Source organism: Bacillus rossius, chromosome 12 (genome assembly GCF_032445375.1).
Source record: "Bacillus rossius redtenbacheri isolate Brsri chromosome 12, Brsri_v3, whole genome shotgun sequence".
NCBI lineage: Eukaryota > Metazoa > Arthropoda > Insecta > Phasmatodea > Bacillidae > Bacillus > Bacillus rossius.
The window spans coordinates 42,767,137-42,774,292 of NC_086339.1; positions in this window are offsets into that span (position 1 = coordinate 42,767,137).

Here is a 7,156-nt window from a genome sequence, read left to right on the forward strand (position 1 = left end):
TTGATTTCAACAACCCTGCAAAATTTCAACCCGCGACATAACCCTCCCCTCACAGAGCTCGAGCCCCATCGAGCTACCTCAAAATTACAAATTGTCTTTTTCCATTAAACCATAACTATAAATTCCTCATTTCACAAAAATAATAATTTTCTTAGTTCCTTGCTGTCTGAACATACATCTAGATTCTGCATAAGATTTATTTTAAAACAACAAGTATTCATAAAATTAAATGTAAAACTTTTATCTGGTTTGTTCTCACAGGAACCTTCAGAGGCTCGAGTTCTCAATTCTAAAAAAATTGTTCTGTTAGTGAAGCTCTCTTTACAAATTAAATTACTGTTCTTAGTTTCTCAGTATTCGTTAAACAATGTGCAAATTCTTGATAATTATTATTATTTTTTTTTTCGGTTTCCGTTTATTACCATACTTCTTTCGTTCTTCAAAAAAAATTAAGTGTCCTTACAGTGTTTCAATTAATTAAACTCTTATCTCGTGAAGGTTGGTGCAACTCCTCGAAGTCAGTGTTGTCGAGAAGAGTAGCTCCCTGGGCTGGCCATCAGCAAACACCACTCAACTCCAACAGCTACTGGACTGGCTTCCAGGGCAGCTCACAACTTCTCCCCACATCTGCTTCGGAGTTGTGCCATCCTCATCACGAACAGATTACAATTCTGAAACATCATCAACAGGCATTACCATCACGCCTGACAAATACAAAACTAACTACTAAACTGCAATCGATGGGCAAGGATGCAAACACACAAAAAAATAAAATTAATTAATTCAACTGCTAACATAAAGTATCCCACCCTTAGCATAATCTAATCAGGCAAATAATTTGATAGGAAAAACTTAAGGAAGGGAAACATGACCTCCAATGATTTTCCCTAACTCTTGAGTCTTGATCTTCTCTATACAGCAAATAGTCCCCACGAAGTAACTGGGTTGAAGGTCAGTTCACATGACCCACCCATAACCTCTTCTACTCTTCTTTTCTTCTGGGGGCAACCACAATGCCCACCAATCTCTCTCCATGGTGCCGAACCAGCTATCCCATGAGAGTAAACAACGTAGTCAATAGGAGCGCAGAGGGGAAACACCAATCTCTGGCTTGTCGAGTCATAAAACTGCTTTATCTTCTTCTTCTTCTGAGTAAAAATATCTGACTAACCTTGCTTCTATTCTTCCAAACAGTAAAAGTTCATCAGGTATCTTCATGAAAGAAACATTCTAACTAATAATTCTTCATTTTTCTTCTTCTTTATTTCTGTTAGTTGTAATAGAAGGCCATGTTAGGGAGGTTATAGGGAAAAAGAGTGGCCAATTCCCACCCCATCACCCACCTAGATCATGACTAATTAACTTTTAAATTTTCTATTTCAAACAAATAAAAAAAACATTTTTTTATTCAAACTTTTAAATTATAATTACTTTTACTTCATAACCTCAAAAGCTAATCAATAATTCTAAATGAAATTGTGATTTACTGCATCCTTGTTCCATCCGATCTGTTTGTTTATAACCTTTCTTGTAAAGTATAAAATTTTCAAACATTACTAATTCAAAAAAAAATTAAATTCTGGTGTCCTTTGAGTTAAAATTAACTTTACTATTTCTTAGCTTGAAATAATTTAAGTTTTCAGAACTATTTCATTGTCTAATTCACAACACTTAAAAATCAACTCAAAACAACAAATCATCAAAATCAATAAGATCATCTGACCTACCTATCAGTACTGTGAACTTGAACTGTTCGTACACATTTATAATAAGCTATTGTATTTAAATTCCAACCTAAATAAGGTTTAAAAAAAACTACTAATCCCTCTGTAAATTAAGAAAATTAACTTTAAAAATTAAACTTAAGGTATTAGTTCTTTTTGACAGCTACCACAACTCACTAGTTCCATTACATTACTATAACCTAAAAAGTTCTGTAAATAATGTTTATAACAAAAAAAAAACTCCAGTTACTGTCTTCCATAAAAAAAAATAAAACTTTACATGACCTTATTAATCTCCACTTGTAAGTCCATGGCTGCCAGCTTTCTCTTCTCTTGAATCTTCAGTCTTGGCTCTTGTTTCAGTGATCTTGTATCTTGTCTCTCGAACTCTTGTCATCTTGTAAACTGGACTGCTGCTCAGCTCATCTTAAGGAATCTGTAACAGTTTCAAAAATACATGTTAATTTAAATTACATAATTCCTGTTCTTTGGTCCTAAAAAAAAAATTGTATTATTAGTACACATTACCCTGAAACAACATTATTATTCATTGTTTATTACTTAAAAAAAATGCTTTACCATAAAATCCTTTTTTGTTCTTTTCATTAGGCCTATTTATTTTCCTTCTTCTTAATTAAATTCTGCTTCAAATGTTAATCCTAACTTAAGACCTACCATCTATTTATTATTCATTACCTACATTATTTATGTTACCCTAAAATTCCCATAAGTTTCTAATACTTCCTATCAAAGACATTCTCTCTAAAAAAAAATTTACTTGTGACTCTTAACTTAACAAACTTAAAAAAAACTTTTACACTAGACTTAACTTATTATTCATTCTTAGTTACTAAATTTCTATATGTAAACTTTAGTACTTACAAACAAAAACTGCCTATTTCTCTCTACCTCTTAATCTCTTTCAATTATTACAATAATAATGTTACCTTGCATCTTTAAACTTTCTTCTTTTCAATTAAATTAGACATCTCATAACAATAAAAATTCTGCCTATACTCTTCTTATGGGTGTACAAACCAACAACAAAATTTCAAATTCTCAAGTTTCCTTATATTTAAATTATGCAATGCACATAACCTCTGTGGTGCCTGTACCCTTTTAGGCCTACCACCTTCTCCTCTCACAGCATGACAACTCTTATTCCTCGGGGTCTGTATTCACTGTTACAAATCAAATATCTCAAAAAAAATTAAAAACAAATTTATTATTTTAAGAAAACAAAAATTTACATTGACTTTACTATGGAGCCTGGAACTCTTAATGTCTCACAGCAGCTAACATGACTAAATCCCATGGAACCCCAGGTTTACATAACCTGTGCCCAAAAATTTAAGCATACCAGGCTTTCCCTGCACTGGTTTTACAGCATCACACACTATTTAGGGCCCCTGATCTGCCATCAGTCCCAAGGAGTTTTCCCACAACCCCTCTCTACACAAGCGCCTACCGCATTCCTCTCAATTGGCTATCGGTTTTACGGCATTCTTTTGGGATCCGACCATCAAGTTAGGGCTAATCGAACACTAAACCTCCATACTTCCAAACTAATGTAAATCAATTAAATTTTCTCTGTAATTTCTTAAAATCCAAATAAAAATTATTCAAACATGCCCAAGAAACTTTCAAAAAAAAAAATTCATAATCTTATCTTCAAACCCTTAAAATAAAAATAAATAGATTACTCTGTTTTCTCCTTAATAACTGTAAACTGTCAACAAATATTATGTCGTAAATTTAACTATGCTTACTGACTCTTAATCAAAAAATCTCATTTGTCCTAATTAATAAACAACCGATTTCCTTAAAATCTCACTGTATCTCTCACACTCAAACTCCACTGGCTGAATATCTCAATAAATTCAAAAACAATTATCTAAACTCTTAAAGAAATTCCTCCCCAATTATTCAAATTACTTCACATTATTTTATTTCATTACTTAAAACACCTTACTCAAAAAAATTAATTAATTCCCTTCCATTATTATTTGACCAGAAAAAACTTTCTCATTAATTAATTTATTAAAATTCAATTTCACATTAGGCAAGTACACTAACTCTCTACAGCAATGTTTCTCATTTCCCTCCTTCCTAACTGAATCCAATCTTACTTAACCTCCAGGGAATTTACCTCACAAAATAACCAAATTCACTGTAGTGCCTATCTGCTATAGGCCCACTACACAACAAGGGATTCTAACCCCACCAACAAACTTCATTGAAATGGTACCCTATCCCATACAGGATAGCCACTTCGGTACTACCATGGGGATCTCCTGTCCCTTACTACTAACAACTCTCAGGGGTTCTCCTGACCCTTAATTCACGTAGTCAGCCCATCTCCTATGGTCTGCGCTACAATTCCCTTTCTTCCCAGGGACACAACACCTCACCTTAGGGTCCCTCGCCCTAAAGAAAACATTAATTTTGTCTCTCTGTTCCCTTGGAGTAAATTCCCTCTACACACAAAAACTATCCTTCCCACTTTTCTCAATGCTTATCGATTTTATAGTGTACCTCCTTAATAATGTTTACAAATCCCAAAAAAATATTTTTAAAACCGAGGTAGAATTTAACTAACAAAAACATAAACAACTTACAACGAAACACTTCTAGCCTATACATCATACACTTCTTAAATTAAATTACTTACATACTGAAAGTTCCTCTTCTTCTAAAACACACTTAAATTTAAATTTATTTAACCAATAGTCTATTTTCTTATCGCTAAGTTACCGTACAGCTGATCAAAACAAGGTCACGGCCGTCCACGTCTCCGTATGAGCCCGTGACGTCACCGAATTCCATCAGGTGCGCCAACCCTCGCTTGCGGTTCCTCCGTTCTCCGCTAGGTCTCAGCACCTCCCCGTCACGTGTTCACTCTGCCACGTCCACTGACGTGTCGTTCTGAAACAACTCTCAACATTTTTCTAATTAAAACAAAACATCACTATAAATTCTATAACTCTCTTTTACATAAACTCTCGTTTTCTTTTTAATTCCTTTCTAACGTTTATCCTTCCCTCGACTGATTTAATTCGTACGTCTCGTCTCCTACGCGCACGAAAACAAAACAAACTTCTCTTGAAAATAATTCCTATTTACGACAAAAAACTTTATTTTAAATTATAATTCTCTTAACCTACAATCTTAAAATGAACTTCAATTAAATTAAACCACTTGCATTATCTCTAATAAGCATTTAACTTATAACGTATTCTCCTCACGTAATAATCCCCGATATAAATCTACAATAAATTCAACGACTTAAAACAACTTATCACTATAAACTTTATCCTTACAAGTATCCTCAAATAAACATCTGTTACGTCAAAAAAAAAATCTCAAAGACTTCCTCCACTATAGACTAAAATTCCGTAATCCTCTCCTCAAGTAAACTCTTAATAACCTGCTATCAGAAGCTGAAACTAAGTTAATAATAAACATAAAAATCTACCTCTCTCTCTCTCCAGAAATAGAACCTATCCGGCGAACTCTACCATTTCTGTCACGTGGCACCTAGCCGGTGCCACCACCATTTCTGTCACGATTCACCTTCAGAGGGGGGGGGGCGAGAATCGTAGCTCTTTATATAGAAACAACTCGCTTGGCATCAACTAGTCTTAACTTCATAAAATACTTTACTGTACCTAGGATCATAGGTTCGTCATCCCGTACAGGATGTCTGGTGAGAGCTGAACTAAGGAGATTTTGCAAAATAACATAATACTTAATTAAAATTATTTTATTCTTAAAGTCAAATACTCAACATCATTTTAAAGAACATTTAAATAGCGGGATTACAATTTAAAACAATAATCTCTTTACTTCCTTAACGATTGAACGACCTTACAAGAGAGAGAATGAGAGAACTTCACTAAACACTTCCCTAGTCCTTCCGAATACCTCAAATCATAATTAATACTTAAAATTAAAACAAAGATAAGTCCATACTCACATTTTCCGAAAAGCCTTTCTTGATCGATTACTTTAAAAAAATAACGTAGGGGCCTCTCCTGCCCTTGAAATCCCGAACGAACATTACATTTTAAAAACTATGACGCGTGACCCCTGACGAGGGCCATAGCCTCCGCCCGAAAGCTTGACGACTACATTATGACCTAACTTAAATTAAACGACTCGTGGCCTCTGGCGTCGACCATAGCTTCCGCCCGAAAGCTTGAATTCCTACATCACGAACGAACTAACAACTCGTGACCACAGGTGAGACGCATAGCCTCCGCCTGAGTGAGCCTGAATTCCTACATCACGAACGAACTAACAACTCGTGACCACAGGTGAGACGCATAGCCTCCGCCTGAGTGAGCCTGAATTCCTACATCACGAACGAACTAACAACTCGTGACCACAGGTGAGACGCATAGCCTCCGCCTGAGTGAGCCCCGAGTCACCAATCACTTGCGCTTAAATTCGCGCGCCCTGCCGCGCCTAGCATAACAAAAGCTCGTTATTGAAGTCAAATTTACTAAACAACTAACTAGAACATCTGGGAAGACTACCCCCCCTCTACCCCAATGTGCAGGCCACACCGCGCGGCTTGTTACGACAGCGCGCCCCAGTAACTGCGGCCCGTGGCTGCGCCAGCGCGCGGCCAAACAAACAAACAAAATTCTGCAAGCCCGCAGCGCGCCGCGCCGGCCCCGTGCCCCAATTACATGGTCACGCCACTTGCGCTGACGAGTGAACAGAGCAGCCAGCCCAGAGTCCCGTCAGTAAAGTCCCTAAATTTGATTTCAACAACCCTGCAAAATTTCAACCCGCGACATTATATACCAATACTCTTCCCTACCCGCAACAGCACTACTACATACTTTATAGAACCGAGAAGCATATACATACAAACAAAAGCTAACCGGAGTGCACACAAACTTTTTATTTGATTAATAGAATTTTTTACATGTAAATAATTATAAACCCCATAAGTTCCCAGAATTTGTGCTTTGTTAATGTCTTATACTTACCTTCAGGCCCCAGTTCGCAATGATAAGTAGAACTCAGGTAGATTATTTTAGTACGGAAGCGGTTTTGCAAGCTGAGGCAAAATTATTTACAATCCAAGATGGCGTGGCTGATCCCTGTTAAAACTGCCACACCTACTCTAATGTAAAAGCAGGTACGTGAATGGTACAGTAAAATTAAGTTCCAAGTGATCAATCCCAGCAAATCTGTTGGAGGACATGAGTGGTTGTTGCCCAATGGCGTGCTGTTAGTAGAGTTCCCTCTTGATGAAAATAAATTGTAACCAATAAACGCCATATTGGTTTCAGCAGTTTTCATGGGATTGCCGTATTATTTATAGTTTAATATTGAAAATATTAACTCTAGGAGTTTGATGAAGACCACAACGTTGTATAAAATGACGTAGGTATCATTGCATTTGCAATTATTCTCAA